Source organism: Ranitomeya imitator, chromosome 1 (genome assembly GCF_032444005.1).
Source record: "Ranitomeya imitator isolate aRanImi1 chromosome 1, aRanImi1.pri, whole genome shotgun sequence".
Classification (NCBI taxonomy): Eukaryota; Metazoa; Chordata; class Amphibia; order Anura; family Dendrobatidae; genus Ranitomeya; species Ranitomeya imitator.
This window is the reverse complement of record NC_091282.1, coordinates 343,427,117-343,439,461: the sequence shown is the minus strand read 5'-3', so window position 1 is coordinate 343,439,461 and position 12,345 is coordinate 343,427,117.

Here is a 12,345-nt window from a genome sequence, read left to right as displayed (position 1 = left end):
ATAAGCGGCAACTTTGAGTTTTATATTAGTGCAGTTTCAGCCTTGCTAACTTTAGCTGATTAACTACATTGCTCCGACCTGAGATTACAGAAATAGATCAGCTTTTGTCTCATGAAGCAGCGCCACTTGTGTCAGCAGGCTAATTTTGGCATTGCACCTCTGCTGGATTTGCCTGAATTCACACAATATAATTTCTAAAATGATCTATACAATTACCTTTAAAAATAAAATGAAAAAACACAGATCCATATTACAACCTGTATCTATCTATCTATCTATCTATCTATCTATCTATCTATCTATCTATCTATCTATCTATCTATCTATCTATCTATCTTCATAAATTGTCCCAAGAGTAAAACACATTTTCATGAAGTGAACGTGTACATATCCTTAGACATCAATAGATACTCTTTCCCTAATAAAATAAACCTTTCCATCTCTCAGTTACCTAAATTAATACATTGCATTAGAAATACTTCAGTAGGGTGCATATATTTTTTTTTCTTATAAGGCCAGAGTCACACAAGCGTATAACATGGTGGAGTGCTATTGGATGTTTTATCGCATAGCCCTCTGCCCAATGTTATACTATGGGGCAGCTCAGATCAGTGATGCTTACTGCGATTGGCAGAGAGACTCGGCTCACACACACCCATAATTGTCTATGGGTGCATGTGAAAATTGGACTGCACTCGGATGTCATCTGAGAGCAGTCAGATATATGCCAAGATAGGCAATCGAGGAGATGGAGAAATTAATTTCGCTATCTCCTCTGCACCTGTGCTGTGATGCTCTCATGTGAGAGGATCGGAGCGCAAAGCATTGACATTCGACTAAGGCTGCCGTCACTCTAGCAGTATTTGGTCAGTATTTTACATCAGTATTTGTAGCCAAAACCAGGAGTGGAACAATTAGAGGAATAGTATAACAGAAACATATGCACCACTTCTATATTTATCACCCACTCCTGGTTTTGGCTTACAAATACTGATGTAAAATACTGACCAAATACTGCTAGTGTGAATCAGCCTAAAGGTACCTTCACACATAACGATATTGTTAACGATATCGTTGCTATTTGTGACGTAGCAACGATATCGTTAATGAAATCGTTATGTGTGACAGCGACCAACGATCAGGCCCCTGCTGGGAGATCGTTGGTCGCTGAATAAAGTCCAGAACTTTATTTCGTCGCTGGCTCTCCTGCTGACATCGCTGGATCGGCGTGTGTGACACCGATCCAGCGATGTCTTCACTGGTAACCAGGGTAAACATCGGGTAACTAAGCGCAGGGCCGCGCTTAGTAACCCGATGTTTACCCTGGATACCATCCTAAAAAGTAAAAAAAAACAAACACTACATACTTACCTACAGCTGTCTGTCCTCCAGCGCTGCGCTCTGCACTCCTCCTGTACTGGCTGTGAGCCGGAAAGCAGAGCGGTGACGTCACCGCTCTGCTTTCCAGCTCCTAGCCAGTACAGGAGGAGAGCAGAGAAGCAGAGCGCAGCGCTGGAGGACAGACAGCGGCAGGTAAGTATCTAGTGTTTGTTTTTTTTTACTTTTAGGATGGTAACCAGGGTAAACATCGGGTTACTAAGCGCGGCCCTGCGCTTAGTTACCCGATGTTTACCCTGGTTACCGGCATCGTTGGTCGCTGGAGAGCGGTCTGTGTGACAGCTCTCCAGCGACCAAACAGCGACGCTGCAGCGATCCGGATCGTTGTCGGTATCGCTGCAGCGTCGCTTAATGTGAAGGGGCCTTAACACAGCCGAGCAGAGCAGGAGCCGAGTGTCATTAGCATATTGTATCCAATGTTTCTGGATGTTATACGCTCATCTGATTCCAGCCTAATAATCATTTACCACAATCAGACATGTCATCAGAGTCAAAATATTTGGGATTTGGCAGTTCACTCCTCTATTGATCTTGAAAATCAATAGGTAATCAACACTTGTAGGTCTCCATGGCTCCATGGCTCTTTTTTTATTTCAAAGGATAGATGACCTCATGCAGCTGCATTTCCACTGAAATCCATCACCAGAAATGCTCTCCTTTTTAAGATTTATAACTGATGTAGGAGCAATTGATTCTTAATTGTGGGAAATTCCTAAGGCTTCTAAAACGCCATGATGAAATAATATTCACACCTTGTGCTGTCATGTGCTGCTTAAATTTGTGTGTACAACACTTATCCTGGGTTATCAGACAATATTGATCTTACATTATGCATACAAGAAGAAAATAAGATTGTTTAAACTACTGTATCTGGTTGTTTAAGAGAGATTGCCAGCTTTCTCTCTTATATAAATGTACCCGACATGATTGTCTATCACACTCTGCTTCTTAGGCCGACGTCACATTGGCGTTTTAAGTGGCCGAGTGCAATGTGATAAAAAAATCGCATTGCACTCGGACCATATGGGGCCGCTCCCACCAGCCGACTTTTTGTCGGCCGTTTTCCTCGGTCCGAGACAATCGCAGCATGCTGCGATTGTCTCAGACTGAGGAAAACTCTCGGCTCACTTTCACCTATATAAGCCTATGGGTGCGAGTGAGACAGCGCACGCCACTCGGATATCATCCGAGTGCTGTGCGTTATAAGCGGACCCCAGCAATGGAGGAGATGGAGAAATTCATTGCGAGAGAACCTGCGCAGAGACGCACGACACTCGGCTCCGGCTCTGCTGCGAGCAGGAGCTGAGTGTCATTAGCATATCGCATCCGATGATCTCGCATCCGATGCAGTACGCCAATGTGACGCCGGCCTTATCCATGTAGTTCAGTCTTTTACTTTGTTCCCTTCCGCCTACTTTTATCCTTCATGTTATTTCTTCATATTCTGCTATCAATCCAAGCACACCATCACATGACTAGCTAGAGACTGAACCATCTCTGCCTGCTTTGGTAACACTGTGATTATCTTTCCTTCCATATTCTCTATATAAACTATTAGATTATTAAGTAGAGATGGGAGAACCCGAACAGTAAACACCTACTGTTCGGGCACAGACCCTGAACACTGACTTCACCAGGAAGTCCATGTTACTGTTCGGATTTGGCATCCCGATCACCAGGTGTTTCTTGCGTGTCATCTGCATAACAGTGCGATAAACAAAGGCGGCTCTGATCGGTGGTCAAAGCGCTGCAGTTCCCACGATATCAGATGAAAGCGTGAACCTGCAGCTGTGACCCAAGGTAAAAAGTTTACATATGGTCACAGGCTTCGGCTGATGGTACTACTACTCCCATCAGACTACGCCTGCTGCCGCTAATAACAGCGAGAGCAGGCAGAGGCTAAAAGGAGAACTCATCAGCTGGCACCTGCGCTATAAATAAATAATAAAAAAATGGTGTGGGTTCCCCTGTATTTTTGATAACCAGCCAGGCAAAACTGACAGCTGCAGGCTGCAACCTTCAGCTGTTAGCTTTAGCATGGCTGGTTATCAAGAATAGAGGAGTCCCCATGCCATTTTTTTTAATTATTTAAGCTATAGCAGACAGCTGGGGGATGGTATTCTCAGGCTGGTAAGGGGCCATGAATATTGGCTCCCCAGCCTAAAAATAGCAGCCCACAGCCACCTCAAAAAAGGGCAGCTATTAGATGCACCAATTGCGGCGGTTTGCTCGACTCTTTCCATTTTCCCTGTGGCAGTGACAAGTGGGGTTCATATTTGTGGGGTTAATGTCACTTTTGTATTGTTCAGTGACATCATAGACTTCAGAGGCAGTGTTTGCTGCGCTGTCATGCACATGACAGCTTGGCAAACACTAGATGTTTGGGCCCCCCATTCATGTGAATGAGGTCCGTGTTCGGGTTCGGGTACTGTTCTGGTACCCAAACCAAACTTTTTTTTAACTGTTTGGCCGAACCTGCCGGACCCAAACATCCAGAGGTTCGCCCATCACTATTTATAAGTATATGGTAAGAGATGCTGAACTGTAATCTCCAGAATTATAACTGTGTGACTGGCACTGTGCAGTCATCATCATTATCTATGATAGGAGCTTCTATTCTCTCTTGTGGAGAAAGTTAGATGAAATTATATTAAACAGGAACTTCTCTTGACATGATGACTTAAAAAATAAAACCATTACTTTAAAGGCATGCGGAATTCAATGAAGTAACAATATTCATGCTCACTTTTTTCTTTTTTAAGAAAAGTTAAAAGTGCTGAGAAATCTTTATTTCATCAAGTGAAAATCCATTGTACATCGAACCATATCTTCACGGTTTACGCGTTTTGAACCAGAGTACCTCTATTAGTTACTAAGAGCCTGATATTGGGGATCAAAAAACGTAAGACTCGCAGATAATTTTTAATGTTCTATGGATTTTAACTTGATTGAATAAAGATTTGTCAGACCTAGGCAACAACAGTACCAAAAAGGGGTACACTTTCTGAAACCCGTCCTGACCAATTTAAAAGATTTCTTATTAAACAGTTCATGGAAAAAAATGAAAATCTGAGTGATTTTCTTTGTCTTTTGTTCTACACATAGGAATTTACTTGGGTAACTGCAAATTTGGATGTTTGTAGGGAAGGTAATAACACCTAATAAACAGTAATTGTGGTAGCAGTCATCCAAAGCAAAACTTACAAGCTTTATAGCAGAATATTAATATTACAAGAAATGTCGAAAAATATGTCTTGATTATAGTTCTCCTTTTCTTTACTATATGGTTCCAGCTTACTACAACAACATAATGAGTCTTTTCTTCCCGCACAGAGCGTTTAATCATTATTAGTATTTTCCAGTGGCCAAATTATCGTGAAAACAGACGGCAGCTAGTACGATGTTTATTTATCATTTTTACTAATATTAATAATATTTTACAAAAAAATGTTTTGGTGCCAAAAAATGTTCAAATAATATTGAAGAAAAACCTTGTTAGTCCTTATTATCCCAACATGAATCATTTTTTTGTAAAAAGGCGTTTATGCGCTAAAAAATATATAAAAAAAAAATAAGAAACAAACAGAACAACAAGCCTGTGTGTTTCTGTTATTCCAAAGTGGGTACCAGTAGCAAGTAAATGTAATAATTGGTGGAAAGAATGTAACATATTTACAGTGAAAGTATTAAAGGGCAATTATGGTTTCAATGAATAGCAACTGTGCTTTACATATAATGAAGCGTTATACAATTTTTCAAAATAATTTCTGTATCAACCCCCAAAATTTTGAAGTTTCTCTACTTGGGGCCATTCAAAAGTATGTTTCATTGTTCAATTCCAATGGATAAAAATTGGACCTTGTCATGTAATGACTAGTGATGAGCGAGCGTGCTTGGATAAGGTGTTATATGAGCATGCTTGAGTTCCTGCGGCTGTTAGACAGGCGCAACACATGCAGGGAACGTATTATTTGAGCATGCCCAAGATACTCGGCTAACACTTGACATGCTCTGGTAACACCTTATCCAACCACGTTCCCTCATCACTTGTAATGATCACAAATGGTCACGACTAATTATGATTATAAGAAACATCCTACGCCACTATTAGGCCCTGTCTGTGTCAATGTATGATAATGGACAGATTTTTATTCCCTGGAAGGAATTAAATGTTCCTATAGAATAACAGCAAGCAAAAATCTTGATATCTATGAGAAATGAATACAGAAAGAATACTGGAAAATTGTATAATTATATATTATACAAATAATAACCAAATTTTCTAAAACGACAATATTTTTAAAGTAAATCTGTCACACTAGGCATACTAAAATACGGTCCATTATTTACGGCTGTAATACACAGAAATGTTCCCAAAATAGTGATCCATATGTCTTCCGTAGGCAGGATGTGGCAGCGTATTTTGCGCATGTCATCCTCCGTATGTAATCCGTATGGCATCCGTACTGTGAGATTTTCTCGCCGGCTTGCAAAACGGACATACAATGGATCCATGGGCTCAAATATTCGTTAAAACATATATACAGTCTATATATATATACATATATATGTCAGTAAGACACACACACACATATATATATATACAGTGGGGCAAAAAAGTATTTAGTCAGTCAGCAATAGTGCAAGTTCCACCACTTAAAAAGATGAGAGGCGTCTGTAATTTACATCATAGGTAGACCTCAACTATGGGAGACAAACTGAGAAAAAAAAATCCAGAAAATCACATTGTCTGTTTTTTTAACATTTTATTTGCATATTATGGTGGAAAATAAGTATTTGGTCAGAAACAAAATTTCATCTCAATACTTTGTAATATATCCTTTGTTGGCAATGACAGAGGTCAAACGTTTTCTGTAAGTCTTCACAAGGTTGCCACACACTGTTGTTGGTACGTTGACCCATTCCTCCATGCAGATCTCCTCTAGAGCAGTGATGTTTTTGGCTTTTTGCTTGGCAACATGGACTTTCAACTCCCTCCAAAGGTTTTCTATAGGGTTGAGATCTGGAGACTGGCTAGGCCACTCCAGGACCTTGAAATGCTTCTTACGAAGCCACTCCTTCGTTGCCCTGGCGGTGTGCTTTGGATCATTGTCATGTTGAAAGACCCAGCCACGTTTCATCTTCAATGCCCTTGCAGATGGAAGGAGGTTTGCACTCAAAATCTCACGATACATGGCCCCATTCATTCTTTCATGTACCCGGATCAGTCGTCCTGGCCCCTTTGCAGAGAAACAGCCCCAAAGCATGATGTTTCCACCACCATGCTTTACAGTAGGTATGGTGTTTGATGGATGCAACTCAGTATTCTTTTTCCTCCAAACACGACAAGTTGTGTTTCTACCAAACAGTTCCAGTTTGGTTTCATCAGACCATAGGACATTCTCCCAAAACTCCTCTGGATCATCCAAATGCTCTCTAGCAAACTTCAGATGGGCCCGGGCATGTACTGGCTTAAGCAGTGGGACATGTCTGGCACTGCAGGATCTGAGTCCATGGTGGCGTAGTGTGTTACTTATGGTAGGCCTTGTTACATTGGTCCCAGCTCTCTGCAGTTCATTCACTAGGTCCCCCCGCATGGTTCTGGGATTTTTGCTCACCATTCTTGTGATCATTCTGACCCCACGGGGTGGGATTTTGCGTGGAGCCCCAGATCGAGGGAGATTATCAGTGGTCTTGTATGTCTTCCATTTTCTAATTATTGCTCCCACTGTTGATTTCTTCACTCCAAGCTGGTTGGCTATTGCAGATTCAGTCTTCCCAGCCTGGTGCAGGGCTACAATTTTGTTTCTGGTGTCCTTTGACAGCTCTTTGGTCTTCACCATAGTGGAGTTTGGAGTCAGACTGTTTGAGGGTGTGCACAGGTGTCTTTTTATACTGATAACAAGTTTAAACAGGTGCCATTACTACAGGTAATGAGTGGAGGAAAGAGGAGACTCTTAAAGAAGAAGTTACAGGTCTGTGAGAGACAGAAACCTTGATTGTTTGTTTCTGACCAAATACTTATTTTCCACCATAATATGCAAATAAAATGTTAAAAAAACAGACAATGTGATTTTCTGGATTTTTTTTTCTCAGTTTGTCTCCCATAGTTGAGGTCTACCTATGATGTAAATTACAGACGCCTCTCATCTTTTTAAGTGGTGGAACTTGCACTATTGCTGACTGACTAAATACTTTTTTGCCCCACTGTATATATATATATATATATATATATTTCATACAGTGCTAGATAGCAGAAAAGCCGGTAATTCAATTGCCGGCTTTTGCTATCTCCTTCCCAAACCCCACATGATATGAGACATGGTTTACGTACAGTAAACCTTTTCATATCCCTTTTTTTTGCATATTCATCACTATTAATGTTAGTAGTGTGTATGTGCAAAATTTGGGCGCTCTAGCTGGTAAAATAAAGGGTTAAATCACGGAAAAAACTGGCGTGGGCTCCCGCGCAATTTTCTCCGCCAGAGTGGTAAAGCCAGTGACTGAGGGCAGATATTAATAGCCTAGGGAGGTACCATGGTTATAGGACCCTCCTGGATAAAAACATCTGCCCCCAGCCACCCCAGAAAAGGCACATCTGTAAGATGTGCCTATTCTGGCACTTGGCCACTCTCCTCCCACTCCCGTGTAGCGGTAGGATATGGGGTAATGAAGGGTTAATGTCACCTTGCTATTGTAAGGTGACATTAAGCCAGGGGAATAATGGAGAGGTGTCAATTATGACACCTATCCATTATTAATCAAATAGTACGAAATGGTTAATAAAACACACACACATTATTAAAAAGTATTTTAATGAAATAAAGACACTTGGTGTTTTAATATTTTATTATACTCTTAATCCACCTGGAGACCCTTGTCACCTGTAACAAAGTTAAAAAAAAACAACAATATTCCATACCTTCCGTCGTTACAGTCTTGTCCCATGCTATAAATCCATCTGAAGGGGTTAAATCATTTTACACCCAGGAGCTCTGCTAATGCAGCTGTGCTCCTGACTGTAAAACTTGGTGAATGAATGGAATGCAGGGGAATGTACTGTAGTTACCTCGAGTCGCGGTGATGCGCCCTCTGCTGGATGAACTCTTATGAACTCGAGCGTGAGAACTTTTCAGAATATTTTCCCACGCTCGACACCTCTCCATTATTAACCAGGCTTAATGTCACCTTACATTAGCAAGGTGACATTAACCCTTTATTACCCCATATCCCACCGCTACAGGGGAGTGGGAAGAGAGAGGCTAAGTGCCGGAAAAGGTGCATCTTACAGATGTGCCTTTTCTGGGGTGGCAGGGGGCAGATGTTTTTAGCCGGGGGGGCCAATAACTATGGTCCCTCTCTAGGCTATTAATATCTGCCCTCAGTCACTGGCTTTCCCACTCTGGCGGAGAAAATTGTGCGGTAGCCAACGCCAGTTTTTTTTCGTGAATTAACCCTTTATTTTAACAGCTGGAGCCCCCAACTTTTGCACACATACACTTCTAACATCAGTAGTGAGGACTATGTAAAAAAATAAGGGATATGAAATGGTTTACTGTATGTAAACCATGTCTCATATCCTGTCGGGTTTGGGAAGGAGATAGCAAAAGCCAGCAATTGAATTGTTATCTGACGCTGTATGAAATATAAATATATATATATATATATATATATTTGTCTCACTGACCTATTCTAACATGTCATTGTGATTTTACTGTACTCCAAAAAATAGAAAAACGCAAATGCACTCACCAAATATGCAGTTTCAAGTGTCCTTTATTGTAGCACCAAATGGTACATCTTCACGGCACGGGGGAGTGGAAAGCAACGAGTGGGAGTGCAGCAGACGAGACTACGGCCGTTTCGCGCTACACGGGAGCGCTTCTACGGGTCCATATGGACCCGTAGAAGCGCTCCCGTGAAGCGCAAAATGGGCGTCGTCTCGTCTGCATATTTGGTGAGTGCATTTGCGTTTTTCTATGTTTTGGATTTCTCTCAGACTTTTTTCACGCAAGTAGCACCTCCATTTATCTCTCGGACTGCTACACATTTCCGATGTGCCACAGTTGATTTTCTCTGGTCTGCGAGCTGTGCTGCTCTTTTTTCTTTTTTGGTGTTTTATTGTGTGATTTTACTGTACTCCGCGCTGAATGACCGGCTTTTCAAAGAACACGGATGCGTAAAAATTGGACAGCACTCGCATGGTGCGAGTGCTGTGTGATTTTTTTCTTGCACCCATTGACTTGCATTGGCGAGTCTTGTCCGAGACTCCCAGCAAATCGCAGTATGCTGCGATTTTTTTCTCAGTCCGATTTCGGCTGAGAAAAAAATCGCAAATGAGATGTCACCTATTCACTAACATTGGTCCGAGTGCAATCCGATTTTTTTATCGGATTGCACTCATCCGTTTTGCCCGCAAATGTGTATGAGCCCATATACTTAGCTTGAATCAGATATGCCAAAATCGGTGGAGATAAGGAGAAGCAGGGGTGGGGACTAGGCATGGCAATGCCCGCCCTTCAAATTCAGCAAGTGCCAGAAAGTCTCTGACTGGAGTAACATTTTGGGCTCATACCCACTTGCGAGAAAAAAAACAGTCCGTAATCTGGACAGAAAAAAAGTATTTATTTATTTTATTATTATTATACATTTTTATAGCGTCATTTATTCCATGGCGCTTTACAGGTGAATACGGGGCAAATATAGACAAATACATTAACCCCTTCCCGACCTTTGACGCCACGTAGGCGTCATGAAAGTCGGTGCCAATCCGACCCATGACGCCTATGCGGCGTCATGGAAAGATCGCGTCCCTGCAGACCGGGTGAAAGGGTTAACTCCCATTTCACCCGATCTGCAGGGACAGGGGGAGTGGTAGTTTAGCCCAGGGGGGGTGGCTTCACCCCCTCGTGGCTACGATCGCTCTGATTGGCTGTTGAAAGTGAAACTGCCAATCAGAGCGATTTGTAATATTTCACCCATTATAACGGGTGAAATATTACAATCCAGCCATGGCCGATGCTGAAATATCATCGGCCATGGCTGGAAATACTAGTGTGCCCCCACCCCACCCCTCCGATCGCCCCCCCACCCCCCCGATCTGGCCGGTACACTGCTCCGGCTCCCCTCCGTCCAGTGCTCCGCTCCCCCCCGTGCTCGTGTCCGCTCCCCCCGTGCTCCAATCACCCCCCCGTGCTCCAATCACCCCCCCTGCACTCCGATCCACCCCCCCCGTGCTCCGTTCCACCCCCCTGTGCTCCATTCCAGCCCCCCCGTGCTCCGTTCCACGCCCCCCGCGCTCCGTTCCACCCCTCCCGCGCTCCGATTCCCCCCCCCGTGCTCCGATCCCCCCCCCCCCGTGGTCCCCCCCCACCCTGTCATACTTACCGATCCAGCCGTGGTCCCGTCCGTCTTCTCCCGGGCGCCGCCATCTTCCAAAATGGCGGGCGCATGCGCAGTGCGCCCGCCGAATCTGCCGGCCGGCAGATTCGTTCCAAAGTGCATTTTGATCACTGAGATATAATCTATCTCAGTGATCAAAATAAAAAAAGTAATAAATGACCCCCCCCCCCCCTTTGTCACCCCCATAGGTAGGGACAATAAAAAAATAAAGAAATTTTTTTTTCCACTAATGTTAGAATAGGGTTAGGGTTAGGGGTAGGGGTAGGGTTAGGGGTAGGGTTAGGGGTAGGGTTAGGGGTAGGGCTAGGGTTAGGGTTAGGGGTAGGGTTAGGGTTAGGGTTAGGGGTAGGGTTAGGGGTAGGGTTAGGGTTAGGGGTAGGGTTAGGGCTAGGGTTAGGGTTAGGAATGTGCACACGTATTCTGGTCCTCTGCGGATTTTTCCGCTGCGGATTTGATAAATCCGCAGTGCTAAACCGCTGCGGATTTATGGCGGATTTACCGCGTTTTTTTCTGCGCATTTCACTGCGGTTTTACAATTGCGATTTTCTATTGGAGCAGTTGTAAAACCGCTGCGGAATCCGCACAAAGAAGTGACATGCTGCGGAATGTAAACCGCTGCGTTTCCGTGCAGTTTTTCCGCAGCATGTGTACAGTGATTTTTGTTTCCCATAGGTTTACATTGAACTGTAAACTCATGGGAAACTGCTGCGGATCCGCCCCGTTTTCCGCAGCGTGTGCACATACCTTTAGAATTAGGCTATGTGCACACGGTGCGGATTTGGCTGCGGATTCGCAGCAGTGTTCCATCAGGTTTACAGTACCATGTAAACATATGGAAACCAAATCCGCTGTGCCCATGGTGCGGAAAATACCGCGCGGGAACGCTGCGTTGTATTTTCCGCAGCATGTCAATTCTTTGTGCGGATTCCGCAGCGTTTTACACCTGTTCCTCAATAGGAATCCGCAGGTGAAATCCGCACAAAAAACACTGGAAATCCGCGGAAAATCCGCAGGTAAAACACAGTGCCTTTTACCCGCGGATTTTTCAAAAATGGTGCGGAAATATCTCACACGAATCCGCAACGTGGGCACATAGCCTTAGGGTTAGGGTTGGAATTAGGGTTGTGGTTAGGGTTAGGGGTGTGTTGGGGTTAGTGTTGTGGTTAGGGGTGTGTTGGGGTTAGGGTTGTGATTAGGATTATGGCTACAGTTGGGATTAGGGTTAGGGGTGTGTTGGGGTTAGTGTTGGAGTTAGAATTGAGGGGTTACCACTGTTTAGGCACATCAGGGGTCTCCAAACGCAACATGGCGCCACCATTGATTCCAGCCAATCTCGTATTCAAAAAGTCAAATGGTGCTCCCTCACTTCCGAGCCCTGACGTGTGCCCAAACAGTGGTTTACCCCCACATATGGGGTACCAGCATACTCAGGACAAACTGCGCAACAATTACTGGGGTCCAATTTCTCCTGTTACCCTTGTGAATCTAAAAAAATGCTTGCTAAAACATAATTTTTGAGGAAAGAAAAATGATTTTTTATTTTCA